Source organism: Triturus cristatus, chromosome 12 (genome assembly GCF_964204655.1).
Source record: "Triturus cristatus chromosome 12, aTriCri1.1, whole genome shotgun sequence".
NCBI classification, from domain to species: Eukaryota; Metazoa; Chordata; class Amphibia; order Caudata; family Salamandridae; genus Triturus; species Triturus cristatus.
The window spans coordinates 535,754,693-535,770,684 of NC_140595.1; the positions used below are offsets into that span (position 1 = coordinate 535,754,693).

At 44.3% G+C, this 15,992-nt stretch overlaps 1 protein-coding gene across 4 annotated transcripts in view; it reads left to right on the forward strand.

Annotated features, from left to right (window-relative positions):
* Positions 1-15,992, forward strand: part of FBXL8 (F-box and leucine rich repeat protein 8) — a 149,311-nt gene that overhangs the window by 70,772 nt on the left and 62,547 nt on the right. Inside the window, exon 1 of one of the 4 annotated variants that reach the window (XM_085638639.1) lies at positions 657-931. The exons of the other annotated variants lie outside the window; for them this stretch is intronic. The gene's annotated coding sequence lies outside the window, so the exon portion shown is untranslated. Of the gene's footprint in view, positions 1-656; positions 932-15,992 lie in introns of those variants that run through there. 4 annotated transcript variants of the gene reach the window in all.

Genomic DNA, 15,992 nt, shown 5'->3' on the forward strand with positions numbered 1-15,992 from the left:
TATTATAGTAGGAATGCCCTGGGGGGGGGCGGGGATTCCTGACTCTGAGTAGTGTTTCAGTGGGGGTCCACAAAGGTCAAAAGGGTAAGAGCCTATACTCTACAGCCTTCGGTGAATTATTGGCAATTATCTTCTTCCTTAGAGAAACGGTTTAACGTGCTAACCAGTTCAATCTGCAGAGTCCCAAAGCACAGAAGTAGGCATCGAAAATTCTTTTGTATATAATTTCCCTGAAAAAGCAGTAGCCTTCTACCTAGTTCGGTATCGCCTTGTATGCTATCATGAACTTTCTTATTAAGTTGTATCCACCTCATTGTAGTTTATTTTATCCGCTGTAAAAGGCTGACGACTGATGAAGGATGGCTTATTCCTGGTTGGATTAAGCTCTCTAGGCTACCCCTCGTTCCACAGGCATTTACCCGATGACCTATTGCACAAACAAAATATATTAACACATTGTGCAATAGCGAACTTTTTTTAAAGGAGTGTCTTTTTTCTGGAACATTGACAGAGACTTCCCAAGACTTTGAACGCGTCATTATAATTGAAGTACAATTGCGCCACTCACGGCGTAGCCAGTAGAGGCTGGCTCTTAAAAGGAAGAGTTCCCATTGGACGGAGTACTTCCGCTCCTACCCGTTAACCGGTTGCGTCACGAGCGTGCAAAAGATGTATAATACGAGGAAGTGAAAATGTATCTAGGAGATCGAGGATGGATCTAAAGGGAGAGAGAATTAGTTAGGACAGACATACCGTGTCAGAGGAAACACCCTTCGAGGCTCCCGCACACTGAAAAAGAGAAACAATATTTTAACACGATTAATTTGTGACTGTCGAGAAGAGGGTGTCTGCCGTATTTTATACTACGACTGTTTGCGAACAGTACTTACTTTTTCAGAACTGCATCATCATCATTAGACACTTTGTCCAGGTAAGAAAAAAAGGGACATTTTTATCGTGCAGACATTATCTGTCGCATCGGTAAGTGTAATTGGACGTACTTACCATCAATAATCTAAAGTGCATTTAACTATTTAATAAAACAGTCCCCTTGACTCATCTGAGCATGTCTGGCTATTGTGAGAATATATAATTTATTCTCTTAATCTTAAATTAAAATTCTAATCTCAAACAACATGTTTAGAAGATACTTTGCAATATAATACGGCGTTATTTCACTGAGTTGTGAGTTTATAATGGTAACAATGTTTGTCTGGTTTATAGAATATTTTTGTCACTGAAAGTGTCGTAAACGGATGTATTCCACTTTCTTTTCTGTCAGTGCTAAGGTTTTCTCATACCTGTTAATTTTTTAAGACTGAAATGAGCGTGTTTTATGTGAAACCCTGAACACAACTTCGGATGGTAGCGGAGGTACATCAAGATGTGGTGATATTTTTGGTGGTGATTTTTTGGGGTAATTTATTTTCCAGTAATAATGCGTTTTAAATGAATTATTAACTTTGGTCAGAACCGGATAGACTTTGATGACCACTTCACGGGGTGATGGGGGTGGGGTAGATGGGGAAGATGTCGGGGTTCTCCTCCTGGGATTTGTCAACAAAGAAAAACAATGAAAATGAAAGTTTACCCTCTTACACTTTACCACACAGACTGCAATTTCTCGTCTTTTATCTCTTGTGACATATTTAATATTGCAAGGAATGCTGGGGAAGCAGGGAAATAATTTAGTGGCTAGGTTGCATATTTCAGCATCAGTAGACATTGATTTTCTTGGTGTCTGTTTTTTGATTGGCCCGTGTGATCTTGGGCATACATCTGAGATTCCTTACCATTTTATGAGTGCCTAGAGGGGTTTAATTTGTTGTGTGTACTGCACAAGTAAAATAATTAAGAATCAGATTTTTTTGAGTCACGGAACAAGCAGAACGACAAAGGCCATTTACAAAAGAGAATTCATTAGATCACATCACTGGCTGGTTTGCAATTGTTTTTCTTCGTACTAAGGTCCAGTTTTCACAACTCTAGCATGTTTATTTGACTGAATTATTTTCAAGCTTGTTTCAGAAACAAGGATGAAAGGTTGGGCGTTTAGAGCGATTTGCATATTTGTGTAAACATACGTGTCACGTTTAAAGCCTGAGTTAGCATTGTTTTAACATGCAACATGGCAGTGAGTCAAAAATTAGTTCGTGTTTGTGGCACGAAGCGTGTATTGGTTTCAAGGATGCATTTGAGCCCATGATTTTAATGGGGTACTTGCCACCAGATTGGCAACTACTTGCTACTTTTTGACAATTTTACAACACACAATTGATTTGTGACTCACAATTCTATAACAATTTAAAATATTATGTGGCCATTGAAGTGAAGCTATTTTTGCAAGAATCTGAAAGTCATGTGTCAGAAATTGCCAAATCCTGGAACATCGGATAAATATTGTTGCAATCCCGAGGGCTTCCTGCCTCGATTTCTCTCACTGAGTAGAGCTGCGGCCTTTTTTTGCTTTTGTTTATCCGGGCAACACACACGATAACAATAATTATGTGTTAATCCAAGGGGCGTGTCCGATGTAATTAAGGGCGTGGCTTAAAAGCACATAAACTAAAAATCTGTGCTCAGCATAGTTTGCCGCCCGACTGTTATTTTTGCTGTTTCTTCATTTGTGTCCAGATATATAATACATTACACCTATAACAAGTCAGGACTATTGGCTTTGTCAATGTTTGTTAGTTGCATAAGTTAAAAAAGCAACACGCATGTATTCGTTGTATATAATGTTGAAAATGCTTCAGTTCTGAAATGGTGGGACTGTGAAAGAACTATGACGAGTCACTTTGAAGTTCCATCAAAGCCAGTGAAGGGTGGCACTGCTGCAGAGTTGAGTTTTTTTTTTACCCTGGGGGTGAGGGCAAAAATGGAGAGCCCGATAGGGACCCATCTCAGCACCTGGTTTTTAGAACTGCCGGTGTTGAGCACCGGCAGTACCTGGCCCACTTAAATCCCTGGTGCAGTATATGGGACCCTGGGGTTCCGTGCATCTGCAGAAAGCACCAACAGACATCCCTCGCAGGCAATCCTTTCTCTCAGCGCTAGCACATTTCAGCGTGAGCCCTGTCCTTTCCCATTCGCCTGGTGGTGTTTGGTCTACACAGTTTTGCAAAGTTACTAAAAGAGACCTCTGGTCAACAGTTTTGTCAAGTTACTAAAAAAAATAAAAACTAGGCCCAGGTTTACATAGAAGTCATGTATTGCTGGGCAGCAAGTTAAGTTGCTGTACTGCGCTGCGTTGTGTGAAAGGGAGAAACCAGAACAGCATCATATCTACTAAGATGTGGTAGTAGATATGCTTTCTCCCTCCGCTGGCGCACTTTTGGCTGCCATGCGCCAACGCAGATACCATTGAGCCATAGTGCACAGGTGTCTGCAGTTTGTAAATCATAGATTTTGTGCTAAAAGGGGTTTCCAGTATAAGAACTATGCTTTAAGGCATTTCCCACTTTGGTTGTGCTGTACAATGCAGCACATATGAAAAGTGGAAAAACGACGAGAAATTGAAACATTTATCCTCATTATGCCGGCCTCTAGGAGCCAAAGCGCTTTGGCGCAAATCTATTTCTACACGTCCTTGTAGATAGGGATTTGCTTCGAAACCCATGGGTAGCTGCATGGGAATGCCCATGCTCCACTCATGGAACACAGTGCAACTCAAGGCAGCGCATTGCACATCTTTCCGTTACTTGGGTTACCATCCAACACAAATTGCGATTTGCTTTGGATTGTAAATCCCACCACAACACTCTGCGTCAAGGTTGCGTTAAAAAAGTATTGCAAATCCAACACAAAGTGTTTGTTAACCTGAGCCCTAATCTTTTCCGTCCTCATTTGCAATGTGAGAATTACGCTGAATGGTGGGCCCCTTTGTCATTGCATTCACAATTTTGAGCCTAATTTGGCTGGTGTGCAGGTGTTTAGCCTGGCAGGTGACACCCGCGAACTGCAGGCGACTTGACAGGTCTGAGAATGCAGCCTCTGCCCCTCTTTTAAACATGCTTGCCATATACCTACTGATTTCAAATGTAGGCAACTGCATTTTCATGAAATTTAGAGCCTTATCTAGTGCCTACAGATTTGTTGGAGTCATCCTACAGTATTTGGGTTATCTGCAGATTGAACCCTGTCGGGGGCTGAGTAGGAAGAGAATTACCAACAAGTGTGTAAAAGCCTGTTATGTTCTGAAAAACATTCTTTGCTATTAGCTACTGGTCAGTTACCAGTTGACACTGTACCTTTGCTTATGATGAACTGTGTTGATGTGGTTTAAACTGTCCACCATGCACAAACGTCACACCGTAATATCATGCGTGTGGTTAATACCTCATAGAAGAAGTTTTGCGTGCCCTACTATCTGGGTCACTGTATGGAAGTTCAGTTCATTTTTCACAAGGCTCAGGTAACATTTTACAATTACTATGTGGCACAGCTTTCCAGGTCTTCCAGTGCCATCCTGTTCAATCTCTAGTCTAGTCTTTGATCGATGACCCTGTACTTGGTCATCGGTTATATGTAGAGGAACAGTCAGTTTTCAGAGGAAATAAATGTTGCGCCATGTTAGGCATACATAGATGATCCAGCACTGTCTTTGTGTGCCCTCGCTACAGACAGCTTCAGTTGTCTGCTGCATTTTGCATTGTATACAATACCACCGTGAGTGGGCTTTGAGTTAGTTCCCTGCTCGTGACATAATGGCTTTCCCATCTGTCACAGTTCTATATTCTTTATTGGATAGCTTTCTTCTCGATTCTATGTTTTTCCCGTCCATAGAGCATAGGTTGTTTACCCTTGCTTCTAACCCCTACGCTGCTAGGCCTTCCCGTACTAAACCTTTTTTTTGGCTATTTGGGGTAGTTAGCGCTTAGGCCCCTGTAACGTTTTGGCCACATAAGGTATCCATGTCATATTTGCGCCTCTTTTTTTCCAACAGCCTGAGGATTTTAAAGGTACGCAGGGTTTGTGGATTCCCTTGGAGGGGATCCAGAAATGAGTCAAAATACAGCTAAATGTTGTCTTAATAAAAACAAAATGGGAAAAAATGCTGCAGAAGAAAGCATCGTTTTTTTTCCATGGAAAAGGTATCAACAAAGGGTTTGTGGTGCTGAAATCACCATCTTCTCACCTTTCAGGGACAGGCAAACTTTTGTCAGAAAACCAAATATTTCTACGAAGTTTTGGTATTTTACTGGCACATTGCGATTATTTGTGCTTTCAATCTCCTTCCAGTTAGTGGTAGAAATGGATATGAAAGCAATAATGGATGCCAGAAAGCTATACATTTCTGAAAAGTAGACAACATTCTGAATTCAGCAAGGGGTCATTTGTGTAGATCCTTCAAGGTTTTGTATAGAAACTAATAGTTGAAAATAATAAAAAATGAAAATGAGTTGGAAAAAACAGCCATTTGAGCCAACGTTTTCACCTGTAGCTTCTTCGAGGTATGGCAGGTTTTTTGAAAGCAATATACCGATATATAGGACTTGTAGGTTCAACAAGAACCCGAGGAACCCAGAGCCAATAACTGAGCTGCGTCTTGCAATGGTTTTTCTTTGTGTACCCGGTATATAACAATCCATTTGGTAAAATATAAAGAGTGAAAAATAGGTAGCAAGGAAACATATATATTTCCAAAATGGGAACAAAATATAAAGTTTAGAAGCAGTGGTTATTTGCACAACTCCAAAATTGTGGGTACCAATAGAAGCATGTGAATTAGAGGTAATTTTTCAAATAAACTTATTTTTTTACAAATTGTCTTGTATTTGGATAGCAGAAATGCAAAGAAAGTCAGTTAGTAATAACACTTGTTCAACTATTCTGTGTTCCTTAAGTCTCCCGATAAAAATGCTACCTCACTTGTTGTTATTATTATTTCTGATTATTAGGATTTGTATGGCGCAACAAACCATCCCCAAGGGGATCTCTCGGCTCCTGGGTGGCAGACAGCAGATTGTAAGCGGTCATTAAAACATCCAGGTTTTGAGCAGTTTCTTGAACTGTGCCAAATTGGAGCAGGCTCGGATCTCATCTGGCAGTGGGCGAGGCTAGGGGGGAAAAGGCGCGACCGCCCATTTTAGCTTTCCTGATTCTCAGCGTGCAGAGCAGTTTCCAGTTACTCAATCTCAGTTGACGCACGGGGATGTAAGGTTTTAATTTCTTCATTAGGTAGGCGGGGCCTGTCCCCTGAATTGATTTTAACACTATACACAGGAGCTTAAAGACTGCTCTCTTCCTAATAGGAAGCCAATGCAATTGTGGCAAGAGAGGTAGTGAAGGGGTACATGCAGCTTTGTTGAGAGCAAGACGCGCTGCTGTATTTTGGACAACTTGCAGCCTTGTTAATAGATCTTCCCTCGTTCCTACTAGTAGCGAATTTCCATAGTCTAGTCTTCTGACTAGAAGCGCCTGTATCAGGGCTTTTCTAGCCACGAGAGGAATCCAAGGGAATATTTTTCTCAGCATTCGCAACATGCCGAAGCAGGTGCCTGAGATGGTCTTCACATGCTCCTCCATGGAAAGTTTGTCGTCAATTATGATGCCCAGATTCTTTGCCTGCTTTTTTGGTATAGGAGCTTCCCCGAGTTCTACAGGCCACCAGTCAGAGGTCCACAACTCCTCAGCTTTCCCAAACAGCAAGATCTCCGTTTTATTGGAGTTGAGCTGAAGGAAGTTCTTACTCATCCACTTGTGTGGGTAGGCCTAGTGCCCGCGACAGGAAATGGCTCAAAACGCAACGTGGGCACAGTTTTCCAGTGAAAACGGAACCTTTTTTTGCAGTGTGCCTAGCTGTGGATTTTGAACCCTAGCTCAGCTGGCACTTAGGGAAACCTAGCAAATGTATATATTTTTGGAAACTAGACACTCGGGGAAATCCAGGATGGGGTGACTTGTGTGGCTCTCATCAGCTTCTGTTACCCAGAATCCCTTGCAAAACTCAAACTTTGAAAAAAAAAACACATTTTCTAACATTTCTGTGATGGAAAGTTCTGGAATCTGCATCAATGCACAAACTTCCACCCACCCTGCATTTCCCAAAGTCTCCTGATAAAAATGGTACCTCACTTGTGTTGGTAGACCTAGTGCCCGTGAAAGGAAACGGCCCAAAACACAATGTGGACACATCACATTTTTCCTGTGAAAACTGACCCTTTTTTTGCAATGGGCCTAGCTGTGGATTTTGAACCCTAGCTCAGCTGGCACCTAGGGAAACATAGCAAACTTATATATTTTTGAAAGCTAGACACTCAGGGAAATCCAGGATGGGGTGACTTGTGTGGCTGTCACTAGGTTTTGTTACCCAGAATCCCTTGCAAACCTCAAACTTTGTAAATAAAAAAAACACATTTCCCTCACATTTCTGTGATGGAAAGTTCTGAAATCTGTGTGGCTCCACCAACTTCCACCCACCCAGCATTCCCTAAAGTCTCCTGATAAACATAATATGTCACTTGTGTGGGTAGGCCTAGTGCCCGTGGTAGGGTGGGGTCCAATTGTGGAGGCATCAAATTTATCTATCACAAACCAACCTGTTTTTGGTCCTGGGCTCGGCGGCCATCTAGTGAAACCCACCTAACTCAGACATTTCTGAAAACTACACAGCCGAGGGAGGTCCTCTTCCTCCTTCTGCTTTAATGTATTAGAGCAAGCTTGTACTCTTTCCCTGTCTGCAAAACTCCCTTTCCCCTCACAACTGCTATCAAAGTAATCATATTTGGTCTGCAAGGCACCATATGGGTGATGTCCTAGATGTTGTCCTGCAGTCCTGAAGCCCCCACACCTCCAAATATCTCCCCTCCATCCCATTACTTCTCTGTGGCACACTAGAAGCCAATGGTGAACTTAGTGATGCCCTGGATGTTGTCCTGCACTATTTTCTTATGTCTGGTCGAGCCCCTTTCCTGTTTTTTCTTCTTTCCTACTGCTCCTCTCCCATTCCATGGTGGCTACTGCTATTGTTTTGCTAATGCTGACTGCTTTATTTGGGAAAAAGCCAATAGTGGCTAGTGGACATCTTAAAACTATATACAATATAGGTATCTATTCTTGAAAGTGTAGAAAACATTGCTTTCTGTACCTTCAAGATGGGTGACACCTTGCAGAACTCAACGTGATGATGTGAGTACATTGAAAGTAAAGTATAGAATACATTTTCATGCTTTCATGGTGGCTGCTGTGTTGGGTCATCAAGTTGCATCACGCAAGATGACGGTCATCTTGACGATATAGGAAACACTTTTTGTGGATAGAAAAACAATGTTTACTATAGTTTTAAAGTTCGCTGGGTATTGCTATTGGTTTTGCAGATGCTAGCACATTTTAAAAGCATTCCGCATTGGCAAATACAAAAGCGGCACCATCACAGCAATGGCAAGGTGAGATGAATAGTACTCATTTACTTTGAATTCTTGTTTAGAACTTGTTTACTTTGCATTGCATTCTGGTCAGGGGCAGCTCATCCATGTGGGTGATCGGGCACTGCTTCACCTATGGTTTCCATCAATCTGAAGGTGCCCAATATTTCTTCTGCCTCAAACTTCCAAACCCTTGGTGAGAAAGTTAACCATGAGGTTCTTACAACTGATGGATGTATATTGATCTATTTCAGAGGTAGAATCTAATACTACGGGCACAACTCTCCAGCAGAGCGCTGTACAACTGTGCTTCAAATCTGTTGGGAGGCCCTCTGTCACATTAAGGCTGTGATTATCAGAGCAGGGCTAGTGTTTGTCATTGCCTGGGGCATGATGTTGCCAACTCTTTTTATAATTCTGCCCCTTGCAAAATGGTGGTTAATTCCTAGCATAATGCGGGCATCCGTCATGTCACGATGCTTATCCGTAGACTAACACTTAGTCTGTCTGGCATGATGGTCGTCGTTCTTATAATATTGTCCACATCCATGGCATGATGGTTCCCATCTTTGTTATAACGCTGGCCTTGGCCTAATGATGGCAATTCCTGGCATACTGTGGGACAGAGTCAATATAAATTGTGGCCATGTGGCCAATGTGATAGAAAATGTAGGATCTAACATGTAAATGATATGGCAACAAATCAGAGAGGATGACCCACTGTTCTTAAATTTCATCGCTTAAAAATGCAGTGATCTGCGGTCACAACATCGAACCGTGGTTAAGGACTCTAAGCCTTTTATCTTTCTGAAGTTAGTAAATACATTACCATAAACTGTAATCTTTTAACATCTTTTATTCACTATGCTCAGAAATAGCAGAAGTGTGATTTGAAGTTGATATATCATTTTTTTTTTTTAATATTAGGATAACTATTGTAATTAAAATATTTGGGGTCATATATTGACTCTAGAGATAGTGCTAGCACCTTCTAGTTTTCAAACAGTATCATATATTTTAACTGTCCTTTAAACTGACTACAAACAAAAATCCAGTTCATTAAAGATGTAGCACTGGGAAGGTATTGGACATCTCCGAATTGATGAATGTTTTGGATTGCATTGCAGCATTGGATGAAGGATACCACAAGCAGCCACTTTCGCTTCATGCTGCATGACTATCCTTCTGCTATCCTTCACCATATTTTACTCTTATTTTCCTCCTACATATGCCCTTCCTGAAGCACTTTAATGCTACTGCTTTGTGTTATGCAGTGCTTTACAAGACTGCCCAAATAATATAAAATAAAATGGGTTATATAATGCTGTATAAGAGTTTCTAACTTCTACCATCTCCTTGAGCAATGGACGAATAATCTGGACTGCAGAACAAGACGTACTACAGACTGCATCAGGACTATTTATTCACACTAGATCAACACACCCTGAGGAGACTAAGCTTATTGACTAAATATCACAAGGACTAGAATTGCCTAAAATCCTAATAATGTTTGAGAAAGCCCTCAGCTTGCACACCAGCATAGGGTGAAATATATGTTGGCTGTAACCTAATAACTTGTAACTTGCTGAATGTACCTGAGAACATGTACCTTTTTACGACTGTAACTTGAGAACATGTAACACACAGCAAGGGACCCATTAAAAAGAACATTCAACATATATATATGTTTATATCAGGCTTCTCCAACCAATAGCTTGTGGGTTACTGGTAGCTCTCCAGCTACCTGGAAGTAGCTCACCAGTGTGCAGCCCAGCGTACTAAAGTAGAAAGTAATGCTTGTTTGAATTAATATGTGTATTCCAAAATTGAAAAGTGTCCATTTGAGCCAAAAATGTGTATTTTCAGAACTCGTAAGCTTAACTGATGTTTGGAGACAAATGTCTGGATTTCCAAAATTATACTTAAAACAGATATTTGCGTGATAAATCATGAGGCATTGGGGAGATGTAACTAAAATTATTTCCTTGGTTGCAAGAGGCTTTGAATCTATGGTGTTATGTATTTACCTTGTATTTGCATTCCAAATTGTCACATTACTGATGACAACCTTGCCTAATGTATTATCACACTATATGGTTTCTATATGGCGGAATTGTAACCATCCATGGTACCACTCCATGTAATCAAAACTCACAAAATAGGTAGCCGGATGGTGTATCTACATAACTCACAAGGTTGTGAGGGTTGGGGAATGGACACACACATGTGTTAAGATGAGAACCCCCACTCACCATAAGGTGACAGGCTTCATCATTGGGTTCCCTCTTGCACACTGTGACCGCAAGGTACACAGTGTGGGCTACAACTACCCAGCAGGAGAGGAGCGTGAGGTGTTTTCAAGTCATCGAATGTAGGTTAGAGTGAGGGGCAGAGTACAAGAAAAGTCAAAAAGTGGGTTAAAACTATCTCCTGGATAGACAAAGTCAATCCTTTATTGGTGTCCCCAGTTGATACGTTTAAAAACAGCTAAGTGAGAATAGGGATATGGATGTTCCCTATTGGGCTCTGATCAACATGTTTCTGCCCAGTTAGACTGGATGGTTCTTGGCATTCCTCAGGACCAAATGCTTCGTCACTCTGCTAAAAAGTGAATAAATCATAAAGAAATTATGAAAATACCATACATTAACTGATATGGCATTGATCAGTGGTACCAGCGGTAGTCAGGTCCACCTTCTGTGAGGATATAAGAACATATTTAATATACAGTATGCATTTAACATCCCATTATTTACAAACCACCACTGTCAATCGCCCTCCTGCAGTGAAAAAGTCATAATCACAACAAAGCAATTATGTGTAGTCTCACCTCCTTCGAAAAGTCCTTTAGTAACAGGTCTCAGGACTCTGAAGGTATAAAAGGTACAAGAGCAAGTAGTTAGGGAACACAGAATCCAAATAAAAAAATTCAAGTAAAGTTGAAAGTAGCCTGCCACACTGAAGTAGACTCTTATTTTTTAAAGTTCTTTTTTTAGAAGAAAGGCATGACATGTAGGCTACACAGTAGTATTTGAGATGGCAGTGAGTGTTGTACATGAAATGAAGTTCAAAACATAAAGCATAAAGTGACAATGACAATCTCATATGGACAAAACTAGGTTCAACCGATAACCTCTTCTCTGGATCTTGGGGGCTCACAAATCTCTCCCCTATGGACATTCCAGTGCCACCATATTTGCGTCCATTTGTTTGGGCACCCCCTGGCTTCATAGATGGACTTCTCCGTCACCATACACCAGTCCATGTGCTTGCCCCAGTCAGCCACACTCGGCGGGTTCTGTGCCCTCCACAATCGGGCAATATTCCTTTTCGCAACCATCATCCCCAAAGTGACCCATGTTCGTTCCCTGGAGCTTACGTCAGTAGGGTCCCATATATTCAACAATGCCAACTTAATATTACAGTGGATCTGTTGCCCCAACGTTTCCTCCATCTGACGCACCACTCCCTCCCAGAAGCTCTGTATCACTGCGCATTCCCAGAGTGCATGAATAAAGGCCCCCTCCTGACCACATTTCCGCACGCAGCTATCATCCGTCGAGTAACCCATGCTAACCATCAGAGGCCCCGACAAGTAGGATCTGTGGAGAAGCTTCAACTGCACCAAGCACAGCCGAGAGGAGATGGCCACCTCCCGGGTAGAGGCCACCACTGCCTACCACTCTTCATCGTCTAGACCCGCCACATCATGGTCCCACTTGGCCCTCAAGCGGGTCAAGAGATCCGCCATATTGTTAATGAGTTTTTTGTAGATGAGTGAAATAGCCTTTTCCGGTAGGTCACCATCTAAGATCATATCATCGAGTGTGGATGATCCAGGGAGCTCACTACCCCTGGGAAGCACAGCTAGTAGGGCATGTCTAATTTGGAGATATTGGAAATATTCAGACTGGGCCAGGTTATATTCTTGCTGTAACTGGGGAAAGGGGACCACATCACCGACTTCCATAAATCATCCACTTTGGAGATGCCTATAAGATCCCACCTGTCGAAGCCCTTCGAGCGGATCAGTTTCTCTAATTGTTCACTGTACCAAAGTGGCGTGGCCTGTGTGAGTTTTCCTTCCCAGCCCTGACTCCTAGTCGACACCCTCCACACATGCACCGCGTGACCAGTAGGCCCAGTCAGAGCCGGTTTCAAAGATTGTACATATAGAGCATCCTCAAAGCCACCAACTGGAAGGAGCCACCTGTCGATCTGAAAAGCAGGGTCCCCCTGTGGTCTGTACATGCATTGGTTGATTGCTGCGAGTTGCGATGCCCAATAATACCTCCTAATGTCCGGAAGCCCAATGCCCCCATCATACCATCCTTACATGAGCTTGTGTGTTGCGATACGAGGTGGTTTACCCTCCCACAGCAAGTCCCGAACGATAGCGTTGATGTCTTTGAAGTACGAGGTGGCGACTGGAAGTGGGGTGTTCTGCAATGCATACAAGAGTCTGGGAAGGGACATCATTTTGACTAGGGCCGCACTTCCCAGAAGGGTCAGCGGGAGCAATTTCCAGTGGTGGACGTCCGATTTAAGACGCTCTAGAGGCGGCAGGAGGTTACAAGTGTAGAATCTAGATAGATCTTTAGAGACCCACATCTCCAAATACTTAAAGCCATCAGCTGCCTCTGCCAATTGGCAACCCTGTGGGAGGGAAGGCCATTTGCCGTAAAGGACGTATAATATTGATTTAGACCAATTTATTGTATACCCCGCAAACCTACCAAACACGTGGAATATGTCTAGGACCACATTTAGGGATGCCGCCGGAGAGGCCAGATAAAGCAAGATATCTTCCGCATACAGCGAAATGCGGTCCTTCCAGCCTGGTGACCATTTAAGGCCCCTTATGGCTGGGTCCTGGCGAACTCAGGTCGCCAAAGGTTCTAAGGCTAAGGCGAAGAGAAGCGGAGACAAGGGGCAACCCTGTCTGGTGCCCCTGCCGAGAACAAATATGGGAGATTTCCTATTATTAACGACTACTTGGGCAAGTGATTGATGGTATAGGAGCCGCACCCTGTTAATAAATTCGAGCCCGAAGCCGAGTTTACGAAGAACTGTGAGCATGTAGGGCCATTCGATGGTGTTGAACGTCGAGGCAGCGTCAAGTGATACCACGATCACGTCTTCCCTGATCGTGTCGACCCGGCACAATACACTGTGGAGCCGACACAGGTTAAGGGAGGTATTTCTAGCGGGCATAAATCCCGATTGGTCCGGATGGACCAGGCGGGCGAGAACCCCGAGCAGGCGAGTGGTAAGAACCTTTGCTAGGATTTTGACTTCGCAGATAAGTGGCGAGATCGGCCGATAAGATGAACAGTTGTTAGCTGGTTTGCCTGCTTTATGGATTACGACAATGTTGGCGAGTCGCTGGTCCCCAGGAAGGATACCCTCTTTTTTACTTTTGCAGTACATTTCGGTGAGATAAGGAGCCGTCTTACTCGCCGCGAGCTTGAAAAACTCAGTGGGCAGACCGTTAGAGCCCGATGCCTTCCCCCCACGTAAGTCTTGGATTGCTTTTTCTACCTCTGCGACAGCGATGTCGAGGTCGGAGCACTCCTCCTCAATAAGCAACGGCATCGAGATGTCACGTAGGAGCGAGGAAGCCTCGTCCTCTGTATGCAACGTGTGGGATGTGTAAAGCGACTGATAGTAGAGGCCGAAAGCATCCGCGATGTCCTGCGGCGCGGTGAGGCAAGAGTGCGAGTCTGTTTCTATCTCAACCACGACTCGTTGGGCCCTATCTCTGCGATCCAGCCAAGCCAGTAATTTACCAGCCTTGTCGCCCATGTCATAGATTCTGCTGAGTGTGGCCGTATAGTGCGTCTTAGCGGCTTCCGTAGCTAGGTCAGAGAACTCCTTGACTTTTATACGCAATTTCTGGTGGGCTTCCTCCGAGTCTTGCGACCGAACGGCGTCCTCTAGATCTAAGATTTCACCCTTTAGGTACGTCACGTCTGCTGCCTTCTCCCTGCGCTGTACGGCAATCTGGTCCAGCACCAACCCGCTGTATAACAAGCTTGTAGTCCTCCCAGAGCATAACCATCGAGTTAACCAACCCCTCATTTTCCTGAAAGTAAAGTTCAGACTCGCCTAGGACCTTGTCCCTGGTCTGGGGGGCAGTGAGGTACCAGGAGTTGATCGGGGCAATATGTCCGACTGTGGGCTCGCCCACCTCTAGGCGACATTGAATAGGTGAATGATCAGAAATCCCCCTAGCAAGGTGCTGGCGTCCCTGACGATATGGAGTTGATCCGCTAGCGTCCGTACGTAGTCGATACGGGACATACTGTCATGAGGGCCAGAGAGATGGGTGTACTGTAGTTTGGTCGGATACAAACTCCTCCTCACATCCACCAGGCCCATTGGTCCCAAAAAGCTGTGGATCCACCTGCGGGAGGGCGGTAGAGCCCGCTGGGGCCAGCGGTCGAGGGAGTCAGAGACAATAGAGTTAAAATCGCCCCCAATCAACAATCTGCCATTGGATAAGTTCAGGAGGAGGTCCCCAAGATCTATGAAGGCCTGAGTATACAATCCCGGTGGTATGTAGGCAGAGAGGAGATTGAAGGCGAGCCCCTCACAAGTCCCGGAGACAGCCACAAATCTACCTAGAACGTCTGTGCGGATCAAATCAACAGTCCTGGGGAACGACTTCTGGACCAATATGCCCACCCCCCGGGAATCAGAGCCGAAAGCCGAGTGGGCCACCAGCTGGAAGCCCCAGCGCGACAGGGCCTTGCAGGCATTCCCAAGCAGGTGGGTTTCCTGTAGGATAACTACATCCGGGGAGTGACGTTTTAAAAATTGGAGAACTACCCTCGCTTGATCTTATCTCCCAGGCCGTTAACATTCCACGACAGCAACATGAGCTTCCCATCACCTCTTCTTACGAGTACGCTCAGTCGTGGAGGAAACCCACCAGGGAGGCCCTCAGGAGGAGACATTCCCGTAGACCACCGGACCATCACAAATATGTATACCAAGAGCATGGAACCCGCACCCGTCAATACCTGGAGCCTGTCGAACATGCCATACCTAAACAGAAAAAAAACAACAGCAACACAACTTAGAACAATCCCCCCTAGCCAAGATCTCCCTCCCTGCCTCCCTGCATGGCGGTGTCAGAACCTCCCGCCCACCCAAACTTGAAGAATGCCTATCTATCGCCCACCCCTCAAACTTGTGGGTGCGTGTAACCAACCGGGCACCCGCCCCTTTGATTTGGGCAACTGGTAATCACACTCTTAAGCCCCAGTCATTCGTAGGTACCAATCAATATCGAAACACTTTATGCCCATCACTATAAAATCTAGAAATCGTGGATCAAAAGCAGTTCAGTCACAGAGGGGGTCCTGACCGCTACTCAGTTCCTGTGAGGAGTGGAGAGTTCCCCAGCCCTCAAAGACTAAACCATACAGACCAGTCACTGAGACCCTCCAGACGCCACCTCCAGTTCCCCAGGCTGTGAGCCGCCATCTGATCCATCGGTGCCCTTATCGGGCCTCGTCCCTCGGGCACGGCCGCCCTTACGGCTCACAGTGCGCCAGCCATCCAACCAGTCCCAGGCCTCCTCCAGGGCGGTGAAGAACCAAGCTTTCCCATTCGATTCCA